Here is a 16,622-nt window from a genome sequence, read left to right as displayed (position 1 = left end):
TGGCCAGTGAGCCTCAGGTTGGGTTAGGGTGACTGGATCCTTGAAGAAGGATCTCTGTTTACCCAAGACTAATCCTGGGGACTGGCCTTGATCATGAGTAAGCCTGGGGGGGGGCACGACCCCCCCCCCCAAGGGGAAGGAGCTGACTGCTCTTTCCCAACCTCTCTGTGAAAAAGATAGAACTTGGCTGCTAGGGAATCCCTGCTGGGGGAGGGGGGTTGCCTTCCAAAGCCTTCCAATAGCACTCCCACTCAAAGCATTTGCATGGATGGTGCAGACAATGGGCTGTGGCATGGACCCTTAAGCCCATTCAAAATTCTTGGGTCTGGCTTGGTGTGGCACTGTATGCAGATCTCCAGGCATGGGGATTCCCAGGAGCAGAGAGCCCCAGTTTCTAGCTTCTTGGCAACAGCTGTGGCACCCGGGGGGCACGGGCAAAGGTGCACATCTCCACATGGGCTGGCAGGCTGGCAGCGGGCACATCTTTGCAGCAGCTTGGCTGCGGTACCCAAGACATCTCTGGAAAAGCTGTCTCTGGGAAACAACTCCTGATGGCCGCCATCCAAAAAGCAACCTTGATTTAGAGCCCCAATGGCTTGACACTCTTGTGAGAGGTCTGTCTGTGAGAGGTGGAACCTCGACCAGGATTAACTGTGGTTAGCCTACGTCTGAATGGAGTCAATGAATGGAAGGAAGAGCTGAAGCACAGAAAGCAAGAAGTCCCCAAATATTTCAAGCCTTCCAGTTGCTCCATAATCTTCCATGTTGTTCATCTTGCTTACTGCTGATCCTGCACCTGTTCTCTTTACGCAGATATGTAAACTACCCAACCTGTGGCCTGATCCTATAAGCTACATTATTATCACTTGCTTAGGTCCATATTAAACCACCTAATGCTGCAACGGAAATGACTTGACTAGCAAGCCAGAAGTTGCCAGTTTGAATCCCCACTGGACTGTTTCTCAGACTATGGGAAACACCTCTATCAGGCAGCCGTGATATAGGAAGATGCTGAAAGGCATCATCTCATACTGCGTGGGAGATGGCAATGGTAAACTCCTTCTGTATTCTACCAAAGACAACCACAGGGCTCTGTGGTCACCAGAAGCCAACATTGACTCAACGGCACACTTTACCTTTAGGTCCATATTAACTTTTGGACTTTTGATTTAGTTTTCTTCTAGACACAGGAGAACTTACTATCATCAGTCTTTTGTGTGAAGTGACTCACAGGAACGATTTTGTTCTCTTCTAGTTAAATTTAGAAACAATCTTGTAGTGCTAATTTGAAGGCAGGTATAATTTGAAACATTTCTATCATATTTTCCAGCTGTTATTTAGTTAGAGTCCAAAGTTCCTCAGTTGCCTAGTAGTACCATTATCTTCAGTTACCATTATCTTCAATACTCTTCAGTTATTTTTCTTCTTGTTCATGTTTTGTGGTTACTCTTTTTGAAACCTTTTAAAAAGCCTTCTACACTCCCTCAAGCAGTTATTGCTCAGATGTCTGCATATTAATTGTCGTCATCACCACCACTGCCGCCACCCCACCTTTCTGCAAAGGCATTAAAGCTGGATTACAAATAAAAATCAATACAATAACATACAACCTCAAACATAGGGATGTGTGAAACGTTTTGGGTACAGAACGATCTGTAACCGAATCTGGCTGTTTTGGGTGATTTGTGCACAAAACAAATTGCCCCTGTGCAAGTCCCAAAAGATTCTGCTCCAAAACAAATCACCCAAATTTCGGAGCCGAAAGTTTTGTTGTTTCGGACCTCCATTTTGTGGCGATCTCTGTGTAGTCTTCATTTTGTGTTTGACATCTATTTGAATTTCCCACCCTTCCAAGCTTCAGATCGTTGAACAAAAACATGGGATGATCTGATGACGATTCCCTCCTGGTTCCAGATTGGCTCTTTTGGCTCTTGCCACTCCTGACTGACCCCACATTGGCCAGGGGGAGGGTTGAAGAAGGGGCAAGGGTTGGGGGGAGTTCAAGGAGGGATTTTCTTTCCTTTTTTAAATAGAATTTTTTATTTTTCGTGAATTAAGGAATGAATAAAGGAAAGATACATCAAAAATGTCCAAAATACAAGCGATATCTAACATTACAAATTGTTATCAGCTTTGGGAAAAGGAGAAAAACAGCAACCTCTTCCCTCACTTATCACCACATATAATTTGGTAACTAAATAGAGAAGCAACCTTACAATCCATAAGTACAGATAAAAATGAGAGAGAACCATTTCTATAAGAAATTGCCTAGTTAACAAGAGAAAAGTAAAAGTAAGTCCTGTATATTTATATTAAAAAGAGCTTTCAAAAATAATAAAATGTAAAAGGAAATATAAAGAATATCAAACACTAGATAGCTATAATACCTCTTCAGCACTGTTTACCTTATGTACCAAAACATCATAAATCAAATTCAGACATTGGGAACAAATGGTGACCTTGTCGAATATTATAGTTTATAAAAGGCTCCCAAACAGACATAAATGACTCAGAAGACAAACCCTTCTTGTAAACTGAGAATTTCAAAATTGAAGCATAATCCCATAATTTCAAAAACCAATCATTTAAAGAGGGAATCTCAGACACATTCCAATTTGAGGCAAATATAATACTAGCTGCAGTAATCATATACAAAGACAACTCATTAAGTTTAGAAGAAATATAGGTTTTTGTCATACTTAGAGGGAAAATTTCTGGAAAGAAAAGGAAGTTTAACCTCTAAGATTTGTTCAATTTTCATATGAATTTGCTTCCAGAACAATTGAGCCTTATCACAACTCCACCACATATGATAAAATGATCCAGGATGTTGGTTACATTCCCAAAAATTATTTGAAAAAGAGTCATCTATTTTGTTAACTGTCAAGGGAGTTATGTATCATCTAAAAAACATTTTATATCAGTTTTCTCTTAAATTATTGCTCAAAGTAAATGTAATATTCTTTTTCCACTGGCATTCCCAATCGGAAATGTCAATCGGTCTGTTAAAATTCTGCATCCATTTTATTATGCATTCTTTAATCTGCTAAGTGTCTGTATCATATCTCAGTAACAATTTTTATATTCTACCTAGCAAATGATCTGTATTTTGAGTAATGAGATCCTCAAAGTCAGTCAGTTCTCTGAGCTTTCCACCTTGTATTTGCAACTCCTTCCATAATATCGAACTAATTGTGTATTCTTGGGGGTTTTTTCCTGTTTGAAGAGAGGTTTTGGGTTGCAGTTGAATTTTAAAAGTTGTGCGCTGTTTAGTTTAGAAGTTGTTTAAACAGGGGTTCTATGTGGAAGGGATCCCCGTTAGCTAGTACTAGTAGGTGGTTAAAAGGGTAGTGTAGCCTCGTGGTTTTAAAAAACAATCCTGTCTTTTCTTCCATTCTAAAGATTGGGGGGGGGGGCATTTTTTAAAAACAGAAGCCTGTCCTCCAGCCCTCTGTGCCCATAATATATCAGTATTAATATTCTCTGCCCAGCAGCCTACAGGCTCTGAGTGGGCAGGAAGGCACAGACTCTAGCCTCCTTCCTGCTCCCATTTACCCCCCACCCCTCACCCCCAACTGCAGCATTCTGAGGCCATGGCAAAAATTAACCCTAAACCCACTAACCTTTTCGCAGAGCACACACGCACAGGTATACTATGCTTTCCCCCTACATAATCTCAAGTCTCGCAGTATATACACTATATTATGCTATTCAAATGCCTTGAATGGTTTGTTGATGTGCCTGTATTTTGGGGACCTCATTGATGGGCACAGGACAGGTTCTCTCTCTCTCTCTCTTTCTCTGTTGTCTTCTTTGCAATGGTCATATTGTGACTTCTAGCATCATCATCATTTTTATTCAAACTAGATTGCTTGCATCTACAATAGGTTGTGCTCGTGCCACAGGCTCTGATCCATTGCAAAAATGTCAAAAAAATGCACCAAAAAATTGTGTGCCATTGTTGTCATCATCACTCTTTTACTTGTGTAGGTGGGAGGAGGGGCAAACCTCGCTGTTCCATTGGCAGAATGTTGTTTTGCACCCTTCTTTACGTAATCCGCTTTTATGGTTAGGTGCCACCGATGTAGCTGTGTCTGTTGCTTGTGGATCAAAAATGCCTGGGGGAAGGAGGGCAGGGCACATTTGATGCTGTTTCTGGCCCTAGTCTGCTGCATCTGTGATATTATTATTTTATTATTATTAATTCGATTTCTATACCACCCTTCCAAAAATGGCTCAGGGCAGTTTACAGAGAGAAATAATAAATAAATAAGATGGATCCCTGTCCCCAAAGGGCTCACAATCTAAAAGAAACATAAAATAGACACCAGCTACAGTCACTGGAGGTACTGTGCTGGGAGTATCACACTTGTTTGCTTGTTGCTGGCTGCTGCTGTTACCCTGCATTGGGAAGGGGCCGTGGGGCAGTGCATTTCATTGTTGTTGTTTCACACTGTTGTGTCTAGATCAATTGCATTTTGGGGGAGGGGGAGATGGTGGGACACAGTGGATATGGTGAATGACACAGTGGATGTGCATGACCTTTGGAAATCTTGATCTTTGCAAAGCTCTGCTGTTGTTGTTGTTGATGTGTGTGCTGCATCCACCCTATGGGACAATGGGGACAGAGTGCCCATTTCTGCCTGTGGGTGCCTTCTAGGAGTGCCACAGTGGGTTGGATGGTAGTGCCCCAATGGGTGCCTGTTCCCACCCAGATTCCAAAGGAATTGGGCAAAGGGGTGATTTTTAAAGAATTTCTGAAGTTTGCGCATCTTTGGGGCAGAAAAAGGGCAGCAAAGGGGCTTTGGGGGCAGAAGAGTGTGTTCAAAAGAACACAACCCTATACAAATCAAGATCACATAATACAAATAGAAGCTCTGTTCAGACATTACATTGTACATGTGTACAGGAGTCTATACACATGTACATGATTGAGAATGACTGTATATGCATTCATTTTCAAAGTGAACCTGGATACAGTCCCCTACAAATGCACACTACAGATATGAAGTATAATACTTACGTGCATTGAATACTGTATGCATGTAGTGTGAATAACTACATGCATACAGCATACATTATACACAGTCTATACATGTGCTGAACATAACACGTGCTTAAAACAGCAGGCTAAAACAAATCAAAACTACAGTAACAATAGTGCTATCTTTATTAACATACTTCCAAGAATAGTTCATTGAGATAAAATCATTTTCAGACATGGACAGATGTACGTCTATAGGGAGGCTGATCAAGGTATTCCGCTCAGCAGTTAAGGTGGTCCTCTGCTGGGTTTTCACCCACAGGGACAGAGCTGTCATTGTGTGCACAGGTTAGAACCCGTGCACAGATGCCACTGGGGCTGCTTTGCTTGCCACGATGGGCACCCAGCAGTCAAAGCTAACACCTTGAACCAAGCCTGGAAGCTGTTTATTAAGAAATGAAACTTCTAAATAATCTGTGTAAAGGGTCACAGCTCCAGGGATGACTAGCAGCCACATTCTGAATCAATTGAGGCTCTCAAACCGTCTTCAAAAGCAGTCCCACATAGATATAAATGATGTAATAAAATAAATGTAATGTGGGGCTCCGAGGTGCTGAAATAGCATGCTTACAAAGATCAGGTGCCAGAAATGTCAGATGAGAAAAAAGTAGAATAAACCAGGCCTATGTAGGATCCACCATCAATGCCTGCGGGTTGTTCAGTGTGACTTACTGAAGTCCCACTGAACTTCAGTTCCTTGGAGTGTTGGAGAAGCCAATGCAGCACAAGTGATTTAAAAATGGACCTCTAACCAGCTTTAAGCACAACTGAACTATGTATCCTTTAGGTTAAGTTTTTATACTAGGAAGGAGGAGGACTACTGGCAGGTAGGTCGTGAACAAATACAAGTTTCCATCAGTGGCTCCTCATGTTAATACATTTGGCAATCAAAATATATTATATTAACTTACAATAATACTATAGTGCATAGGAGTGCAATTTTACTGAACATAGGCTTAATGAAGTGGAAAATCTATAAAATGGACAGGATAGAATTCAGAGGATTTAAAATAAACAATGAAATGAAACAATTTATAGATTTTCTTTGGCCTCATGAGGTTAAAGTCTGTTCTTAAATAAAACTGCTTTTAAACACAAATGAACTGTGTCGAGTTTGGTTTTTATACTATAAAGCTAAACCAGATTCTATTAAAACAACATTTTTTACCATTCTAAAAGTGTTTCCAGTGGAAATGAATAAGGTTTTGATCATATTTATTGGAACCTACAGTTAATTTTGATCTTGTTGGAATATGCTTTCCTAAGTGTCACGTTCTCTCTGGGCATCCTTCCAAAGCACTAGTAAATAATTTTCTGCCAGTATTTTCTACAATTCCCCCCAGAAGAGCAGCTCACACAGTGATGTGACATGCCAAATAAGCTGTCTGTTACTTTGACCATTAAACCGTTAATTGGTCTGGGACTAGAATAACTTAAGAATAACCTCTGCTCATGTGAGTCTGCCTAAAAACTCCATGCCACTTTATAGATTCTCCTTTGGGTCTGTTATATCCTATCCAGTTATCTTTTACAGTTTGTTTGTTTAGACATTTGAACAAAGGGGGATCCTGTAGAGAGTGTGGGGGAGGAGTCAGAAAGGAAAAGGAAGGGAAAGAAGGAGAAGGAGAAAAGGGTGTTGCCGAATAAAACTTTAGTTAAATACACATAATATTTGTGTGTATGAGGGAAGCAGCTATAAAACATTTGGCGATCAGGATGGGATCACTTACTTTCAGGATGACATTTTGGTGTATGGCAAAACCATTCAAGAGCATGATGCTAAACTGGCAAGTCTTAAGAAAACTCCAACACAGACTTACTATCTCTGCAGAGAAATGTCAGTTTTACACACACTCAGTGACATACTTGGGACACACAGTATCTCATAGTGGCATACATCCCAAAACAGACATGGTGAATGGTATTTGGGAAGCACCAGAGCCATGCAACAAGGATGTACTCCAATCATTTTTAGGACTCTGTGAGTATTACTCTAAATTTGTTTGACAATTTGCCTCCATTGTGTCTTCTTTTTAAAAATAATGGAGCATTTAACTGGGAGAGCTGATCTAGCCTCGTAGACCTGTCCGCTGAGGTGGGCTGACCTGCTACATCCAGAGCAGAGGGCTGGTCTACTTGCCAATCCCAATTGGTTGACCAGCTACCCTGGTTTCCTAGGGAGAGCTGATCTACCTATTGGGATTGGTGGGTAGAACAACTCTTCGCTCTGGACTTGGTGCATCAGCCCACCTTGGAGAGCTGGTTTACCCACTGAACCCAATTGGTAGACCAGCTTTCCCCAGAAAGAAGTGCCATTTTTAGGCCTGTTTTCCCAGGAAAACAGACCTCAAAATAGCATCCAAATCTATTTGAGTTTAATCGGAGGTGATTTGTCAAGGCAGCTAACCAAGTCAGCTGTTCTGGACAAATCAATTAAGGAGTCTGTGATTCGATTCAACCTCAAATTGAATCACAGATTTTGATTCATGCGCACCCCTAAAGGTGATCCAGTTCATTGCCACAGTTTTTGTGAGGGAAGGTCTTCCTAAAGAACTAGTGACAGACAATGGGACACAAATTAACTCATTTGAAATAGAGCAATACTTGCATAACCATGGGATAAAACACAATAATCTTTCCTTGATGGAAATTGATGGAAAGCATCCTCAAGGATAAAATTGTAAAGCACCTAGAAGAACAGGCCGTGCTGGGAGTGAGCCAGCATGGCTTCCGCAAAGGTAAATCTTGCCTCACCAACCTTTTGGACTTCTTTGAGAGTGTCAACGAGTGTGTGGATCAAGGTGATCCAGTTGATATAGTCTACCTGGATTTCCAAAAAGCTTTTGACAAAGTTCCTCATCAAAGTCTCCTGAGGAAACTTAGCAGTCATGGGATAAGGGGACAAGTACATGTGTGGATTGCTAACTGGTTGAGAGACAGGAAACAGAGGGTAGGTATAAATGGAGAGTTTTCACAATGGAGGGAAGTAATAAGTGGGGTCCCCCAGGGATCTGTACTGGTCCCGTTGCTTTTTAATTTATTCATAAATGATCTAGAAGCAGGGGTAAGTAGTGATGTGGACAAATTTGCAGATGATACCAAACTCTTCCGGGTAGTGAAATCCAAAACGGATTGTGAGCAGCTCCAAAAGGATCTCTCCAAACTGGGGAAGTGGGTGACAAAGTGGCAAATGCGGTTCAATGTTAGCAAGTGTAAAGTGATGCACATTGGGACGAAAAACCCCAACTTCAAGTATATGCTGATGGGATACGAGCTGTCGGTGATGGACCAGGAGAGGGATCTTGGGGTCGTGGTGGACAGCTCATTGAAAGTGTTGACTCAATGTGCGGCAGCTGTGAAAAAGGCCAATTCCATGCTAGAGATCATTAGGAAGGGGATTGAAAATAAAACGGCTAACATTATAATGCCCTTATACAAAACTATGGTGTGACCACACTTGAAGTACTGCGTACAATTCTGGTCACCACATCTTAAAAAGGACATTGTTGAAGTGGAGAAGGTACAGAAGAGGGCAACCAAGATGATCAGGGGCCGAGAGCACCTTTCTTATGAGGCAAGACTACAACACCAGGGGCTTTTTAGTTTAGAAAAAAGACAACTGCGGGGAGACATGATAGAGGTCTATAAAATCATGCATGGCATGGAGAAAGTGGAGAGAGATAAATTCTTTTCCCTCTCACACAACACTAGAACCAGGGGTCACTCCATGAAATTGATTGCCTGGAGGTTTAGGACCAACAAACAGAAGTACTTTTCCACACAATGCGTGATCCACTTGTGGAACTCTCTGCCACAGGATGTGGTGACAGCCAACAACCTGGATGGCTTTAAGAGGGGTTTGGATGACTTCATGGAGGAGAGGTCTATCAATGGCTACTAGTCGGAGGACTGTGGGCCACCTCCAGCCTCAAAGGCAGGATGCCTCTGAGTACCAGTTGCAGGGGAGTAACGGCAGGAGAGAGGGCACACCCTCAACTCCTGTCTGTGGCTTCCAGCGGCATCTGGTGGGCCACTGTGTGAAACAGGATGCTGGACTAGATGGGCCTTGGGCCTGATCCAGCAGGGCTGTTCTTATGTTCCTTGTACCTTCCTTGAGGGCATGGCTTCATGGAAAGAATGACCAGATTAGTGAAAGAAAGTTTACTGGCTACTATGCAACAACAACTCTATTTGTTTATTGAACTACTCCTCATCCCACCACAGCAAAATCACCTTTTGAACTGCTGAGAGGACACAAAGCTACCACCAACCTTACCGAGTGGCAATAACTGATAGAGCTTTCCATTCCATCTCACTCTGAGGATGAAGAGGTTCATGGTTGGGTTAGGGAGAAGCAACAAACATATAAATTGTATGTAGATCTGAAAAAGAATGCGAAACAGAGAACACTTCAGGTGGGTCCCTTTGTTCTAGTACAGCTGCCTTATATTTATTTATTTATTGTTGAATTTATATACCGCCTTTCATTAAAACAATCCCAAGGCGGTTTACACAGAATTTAAAAACAAGAATTGTAAAAATGACACAATTAAAATATTAAGCTAATATATAAAACAAATCTGATAAAAATTTTTAAAAACAAGCATAAAAATAGTACAAAATACAAAGAAGCAGCAGCAGAGACGTACGTTTTGGGTGGTATAAAAATGTTTAATGAATAAATAAATAAAAATATAAAAGCCTGGGTAAAAGCCAAGATTTAACATGCTTTCTAAAAACTGTGATGGAGACCGAGGCGTGAATACCCACCAGGAGAGCATTCCAGAGTTTGGGGGCAGCAACAGAGAAGGCCCCGTCCTGCATGCATGACAACCAAGCCTCCCTCATTGTTGGCACCCGGAGTAGAGCCCCCTCAGATGACCTCGTCAAGTGGGCAGCAACCCTTGGGAGCAGGCGGTCCCTCAGGTATCCTGGGCCCAAACAGTTAAGGGCTTTAAAGGTCAAAACCAGCACCTTGAATTGGACCTGGAAACAAACTGGTAGCCAGTGCAGCTCTTTCGAAATGGGTGTGATGTGCTCCCACCGGGCAGCTCCAGATAAAACCCTAGCTGCCGCATTTTGCACTAGCTGCAGTTTCCAGATATCCTTCAAGGGTAGCCCCACGTAGAGGGGTAATCCAGCTGTGACGTGACTAAGGCGTGGGTAACCGTGGCCAGATCTGCCTTCTCGAGAAATGGACGCAGCTGGCGCACTAGCCGAAGCCGTGCAAAGGCACCCCTGGCCACCGCCTCCACCTGAGCTTCCAAAAGCAGAGCCGGGTCCAGTAGTACCCACAAGCTGCATACTTGCTCCTTCAAGGGTAGTGCAACCCCATCCAGAACCGGTAAAATTTCCTCATCCCGATTGGCTCTCCTACTGACCAACATTACCTCTGTCTTGTCCGGATTCAGTCTCAGTTTATTAGCCCACATCCAACCCATCATGGCCTCCAATCCCCGATTCAGGACATCCACCTCCTCCCTAGGATCAGGTGACAAGGAGAGATAGCACTGAGTGTCATCTGCATATTGCTGACAACTCAGTCCAATTCCACGGATGACTTCTCCCAGCAGTTTCATGTAGATGTTAAACAGCATGGGGGACAAAACCGAACCCTGCGGGAGCCCACAAGCCAATGGCCATGGAGCTGAGCAGTAATCTCCCAGCACCACCTTCTGGACCCACCCCCCCAAGAAAGGAACGGAACCACTCCAACACAGTACCTGCAATTCCCATACTGCGAATCCAACACAATAGGACCAGATGTTACCAGAGGCACGTCTGCCAGAACTGCCAAAACTCTGGAGTCCAAATCAGCACGGATGCAAGCGACTTTATCTGCAAAGTGACATGCAAACTGATCACAGTGGGCTGTAGATGATTCCTCCCCCATTACCTGGGGGGATGTGTGCAGCAATGTCTTTGCTACATGAACCAGCTCCGCTGGTCTGCACTGAGCAGATGCAATGGAGGCAGAGAAAAAGCATTTCTTTGCCATCCCCACTGCCACGGAGTAGTCCCTAAAATGGGCTCTAGCCTGTGTTCAATCGGATTACTCATGAATCTTCCTCCAGTGTCGTTCCAGCCGTCGCCTGAGTTGTTTCATCGCCCTATGCTATGAGGAAAATGAAGGAGCTGAACAGTCTCCACCAAGCTGGAGAGGGCATTTAGGAGCAACCGTGTCAACAGCCTGGGCTGTTTCTCCATTCCAGAGATTCACCAGGGCCTCAACAGGGTCACCAGCTCTGGACACTGGAAACTCCTCGAGGGCCGTCTGGAAACCAAGCAGATCCATAAGCCTCCTGGGGCAGACCATTCTAATTGGTCCACCACCCCTGCAGAGGGCAGATAGAGCAGTCAAACTTAACCCACCAGATGATGATCTGTCCATGACAAGGGAGTTATCTCCAACTCCCCCCACCTCCAGATCATTTATTCCCCAGTCGGCAAAAACCAGATCCTGAGTATGTCCTGCCATGTGGGTAGGGCCTGATACCAACTGAGACAGGCCCATGGTTGCCATGGAGGCCATGAAATCCTGAGCTGCACCTACTAGGGGGGCCTCAGCATGGACATTGAAATCCCCCAAAACAATAAGCTTGGGGGAACCCAAGGCCACCTCCAAGACCACCCCTGCCAGCTCAGGTAGGGAGACTGAAGTGCAGCAGAGTGGTTGGTACACCAGCAAGATCACCAGCCTATCTCAGAGGCCCACCCTCAAGGACAAACACTCAAAATTCTGAGATTGCCTGAGATTGCCTGATTGCCTGCATTTCCAGGCACCTGGAAATGGGAAAGATCTCTCGATAGATGATTGCAGCGCCCCCTCCCCGATCCTCCAGGCAGGGCTGCTGCATGATCTGGAAACCTGGAGGACAGAGCTGAGAGAGACCAACCCTGCCCAGCTCATCCAACCAGGTCTCCGTCACACATACCAGGTCAGCATGCTTATTCACAATCAAATCGTGGATGAGAGATGTTTTAGCGTTGACTGACTTGGCATTCAGCAGCAGCACCCTAATCCTTGAAGGAGTGTTCTCAGAGCTCCCTGGGGCCACAGGGTTGGGGAAGAGCTGGAAAAAGGAACAAGTCTCAATTGTGTGGACCATTTCCCCCTGCCCAACAGCCTGCCCAACTCCCTCTGCCCACTACCTGTGATATTGCTGCCCACACACCACCCCCACTTTTCTGCTCTCCCAGACACATCCCCCCAGCCTGACCAACCACAGCTCCCCTGTTTGATAAAAAATGAGATCCACTACTAATACAGTTGAGCTCTCATGCTGACATCTTGATGGAAAAATGAGAAAGGTCTCCTGAGGCCCCAGGCAGCTCGCCCCATGGCTGAGAGCCACAAGGAGGAGAACCCTTGGCCCAGCCTGCTCTATATAGCAGCAGCAGCCCCAGAGATGACACACACCTGGAGAAAGGTTCAGCAGAGGCAAAACAGCAAAGTCAGAGCCCCACCCAAGCTCTTCTTTTCTTCCTTTTATAAAGTGAGAAAGGGATGTTCCAGATATTCTGGACTAAAACAAATAATCAAAATCCAAGGAGCTTATGTCCTTTTGGATGACAGAAAGAAATTAAAAAGTTCGAGACTTTCCAGCATGCATACTATGAGACAAGAGAGAGGGGTGTCTGATCTCAAGAGAAGAATTTAAGAGGAATTTGATCTTGCCTCCAGTTTTGACCTCGCAGATGAGGCTGATGAAAGTGATGGACAATCCTTGGTACCAGAAGAACAAACAGCTGCTGTGCCAGAGAACCCAAGACTTAGGAGAAGTGTGTGTGACAGGAGACCATCTAAAATACTTCATGTCTTTGTCACTAGATTTTGAATCAATTCAATTTTGGGTTGTTATAGGGTCTCCCACCACTGGAGATACTATGGGTGAACAGTGGAGTAGGGAGGGTATAGGTGGCCCGCAGTACCCCTTCGCTCCCTGCTGCATGCACAGCAGTGACAGCTCTGACAAAGCAGCCTGGGTTAGTAAGCTGCCCTGCCCTCACTACTCAGTTTGTCGCTTCATGCACGGTGAGGAGAAAAGGGACACCCCACATGTGTGTCAGGGAGAGAACAGCTGGGGCAGGGCAGCCTACTAGCCCAGGCTGCTCCATCAGACCTGCCACCACTGCTGCCACACACATAGCAGAGAGAAAAGGGGCACCCCACATGCCCATTTTTTGCCACCCTACAAATGTTTCCAGGGGAAATGAAAAAGGTTTTGACCACATTTATTGGAATCTACAGTTAATTCTGATCTTGTTGGAATATGTTTTCCTAAGTGCCACATTCCCTCTGGGCTTCCTTCCAAAGCACTAGTAAATAATTTTCTGCCAGTATTTTCTACAATTCCCGCGGAAGAGAAGCTCACACTGTGATGTGACATGCCAAATAAGCTGTCTGTTACTTTGACAAAGGGGGCAGGGAGAAACACCCTGAACAAAAGCGTGGTTCAGTTGGTGGGTCATGAACCCAATATACATAGAACAAAGAAAACATCCCAACAATAAACATGCATTAATATATTTAATCACAAACAGTATCTTCCGTTAGAAATATAGTAAATCAGTCAGTGGCCAACATGTTCCACAGGGTTAGGAGGACAAAGCAAGAGTTCCATGATTTTATTTATTTATTTATTTATTTATTTATTTAACACATTTTTATACCGCCCCAAATGCAAGTTCTCTGGGTGGTTTACAAGACAATAAAAACAACCAATAAAAAGATCAACACATTTCAACAATTAAAATTTAAAATGTTAAAACTATTGATGATGAAAGTGGAGGCCAGAGCATGGATGGCCATGCTCAACTACTGGCTCAAACTCTCCATCAGCCCACTGGGTCTAGCTCCCCTAACCTTACAGGACAGTTTCCATTCTCACTGGAAGAGGACACTCCAGTTAAAAACATCATCTCTGCCCCTCCACCACCACTTCCCATGGCCTATGATCAGGAAAATCACTTATCAAGCAGAGTATAATGGACATAAAATGCCATGCTGATCTTGACAGGGCCCCAAACTTCCACTCCAATGAAAGATTCAGATATTCTGCATCCCCTGCTGTTTATCTAATGGAGCTGGAAGTACCAGATCACAGGAGAACCTTCACCCTGGCCTGATGCCATGCCCTCCCCTCAGCATATACAGAAAGACTCCACTCTCGGAGTGTCTGTGCCCCTGTGACTCTGGGCAGGTTGAAACAACAGTGTAAATCCTCCTCTACTTCCCTGCTTGAAACCTGATTCCTGAGCAAGACCAGACAGCTTTATCCAGCCTTGATACCTCCCTTGGTGACGCCTTGGACCTTTGGGCTCAGATCTCTTGGAATCTGGTGAGCGACATAGGGTGCAGGGGAGAGAGTGGAACTTGATACTCGGTAGTGATTTGTCTCTTGTGCTTTCTTACAGACTGGAGTGGATTCCTGATCCACTGGCATCCTGGACAGAGACTTTGGATCAGGCAGCAGACGGACAAGCTTGTGATACCTGCCTATGAAGCAACAAGAAGGCCCAAGAGATAGGCAAAGCACTGCCAGCCCAGGCGAAGCACTCTGAGGCCATGAGACAAGGCTGAACCTCACATAGCCTGCCTGACATATGACATTAATTCTTCCACTATTACTCAAGTTTCTGTGACATTCAACCCAATTCTACACCTCTCTGCTGCGCTGATGCAGAACCCACCATCACGCATAACGTTGCCAAGTTTTGCGTGGCAGTGTGTCGAACCTGCTGGGTCCTGATTGGCAGCGGGTCCTGAACAGGATGGCCATAGCAAACTACATCACAGCCCAGCTATGGTGCTCCCTCTTCACCATACTATAGCTTTCAAAATCATGTTACACAAATCATGCTACACACAAAGTTCACAACTCTAGTGTATAGCTTCATATTTTTTTAGTGTTTTTATAGTTTTACTGCTAGTTTTAGTGCTTTAGTTTTTAGATAGCCATATTGATTTTTATAGCCTCATATGTCTTCTATGGTTTTAGCTACATAGCTACATAGTGTTTTTTATGCCTTTAATGCCCATTATACCTCACAAGTCTTTGAGCCTCCCATACCTCTTTTATGCTTCATACTTATGCTGGTCTGAGACCATAATAAAGATGGGGGGGGGGAAGCACTGCACAAGACAAGAACCAGGAAAACTCAGGTGTGGAAGTGAAGTTGCATACCTTTGGGAGCCAACTGTCCCATACATCATCACCTCAGCAAGTAAATACTCCTCTACAGGTTGTTTTATGGACTGTCTACACTTTTCCTCCTTGTACAAAATTTCCCCGTTCCACAATCAATTTTTAAAAAATGTAATCATGAAAAGACACTGGTGTCTCACGGATTGACAGGTAGATAATCCAAGGAAGATTTGTAATATGCAAGGTATCATCTGGACCTCCTGCAAAAAGAATCAGTGGTCTTGTTGGAATAAAGCACCATCTGGAAATAACCACCTGGGCCTGACCAAACTTCCTCTGTAGCTCTCCAGAAAGGGTAGTTCTGCTGTTGCAGTTACCACTTGCAGAGGAAGAGATTTGCTAGTTGCCATTTATTTTCCATGCCAGAGAATGTTGCACTAGCTTCCACCCAACACCTGGTATCAAGCACTGGCTCTATATTATCAGCAATTTCTCATTGCCTTGCTGGCTTTCAGACCCAGTATAATGTATTCATATCTCATCTTTTTCTCCATGGGGAGAAAAACAGCTTGCCAGGGAGCAGTTCTGAGTGGACAAATGGAAGGAAGGGAAAACATCACATGTGGCCCTTATCACAATTTCACACATTACACATTAACAGTCTGGGTTTGTCCCTCTGACAAGTGCGCTTGTGTAATACATGTGTTTCCAAACACTTCATTGCCTCATCATTTCCAGTGTCCAACATTAGGTGCAAATGTAAAAGTTTTCAGCTGTGTACTTAAAAAACTGTAATGTGTGATGGGGCATTATGGCCCGTAATGACTCTGACGGAGAGAGCAAATGCCTTCAGCATCTCTTTTCTGTAGTGTGGTGCTGCTATGGAAACACTCTTCCCTTCCAGCTGCAGCTCGCAGAGATCTGGCTTCATTCCACCACAGACAGGAACAAAGGTGGACAAGTGGAATGCAGCAGCAATTTACCAGCCTTTGCAAACTTTGAAAGTAGTGCAGTGGGAGAGAGGAGGGAAGGTTGCCAACAGCCTCCTCTTCCTTCTTTGTGCTCTTTGCAAGCTTTGCAAGGAGTGTGAGGAGAGGCACTCCTTGCAAAGTTTTCAAGGGCCAGAGGAGTCCCAAAGAGCTGTTTCAGTGGTGATGGGAGGGGACATCTTGCCACCCCTATTGGTGCCCTGATAATCTGCCACCTGAGGCAACCGTCTCACCTTGCCTCATGGAAGAGCCACCCCTGGGTGAGGGAAGTCATAACTTTCATTTGCGTAGTGCTTATAATTTGCATAGCACTTTTCAAGTGGTCAAAGTGCTTCACAGCTATGATCTTCTTGTGATCCTTACAACCACCTTGTAAACTGAGCCAGCAGCTGTGGAGCTGAGGCTGAGAGGGAATGGCATAGCTAAGGTCACCTAGTGAGT

This window comes from Hemicordylus capensis, chromosome 1, assembly GCF_027244095.1.
Source record: "Hemicordylus capensis ecotype Gifberg chromosome 1, rHemCap1.1.pri, whole genome shotgun sequence".
Lineage (NCBI taxonomy): Eukaryota > Metazoa > Chordata > Lepidosauria > Squamata > Cordylidae > Hemicordylus > Hemicordylus capensis.
The sequence above is the reverse complement of the archived record's forward strand: the minus strand, read 5'-3'. Positions refer to the sequence as shown.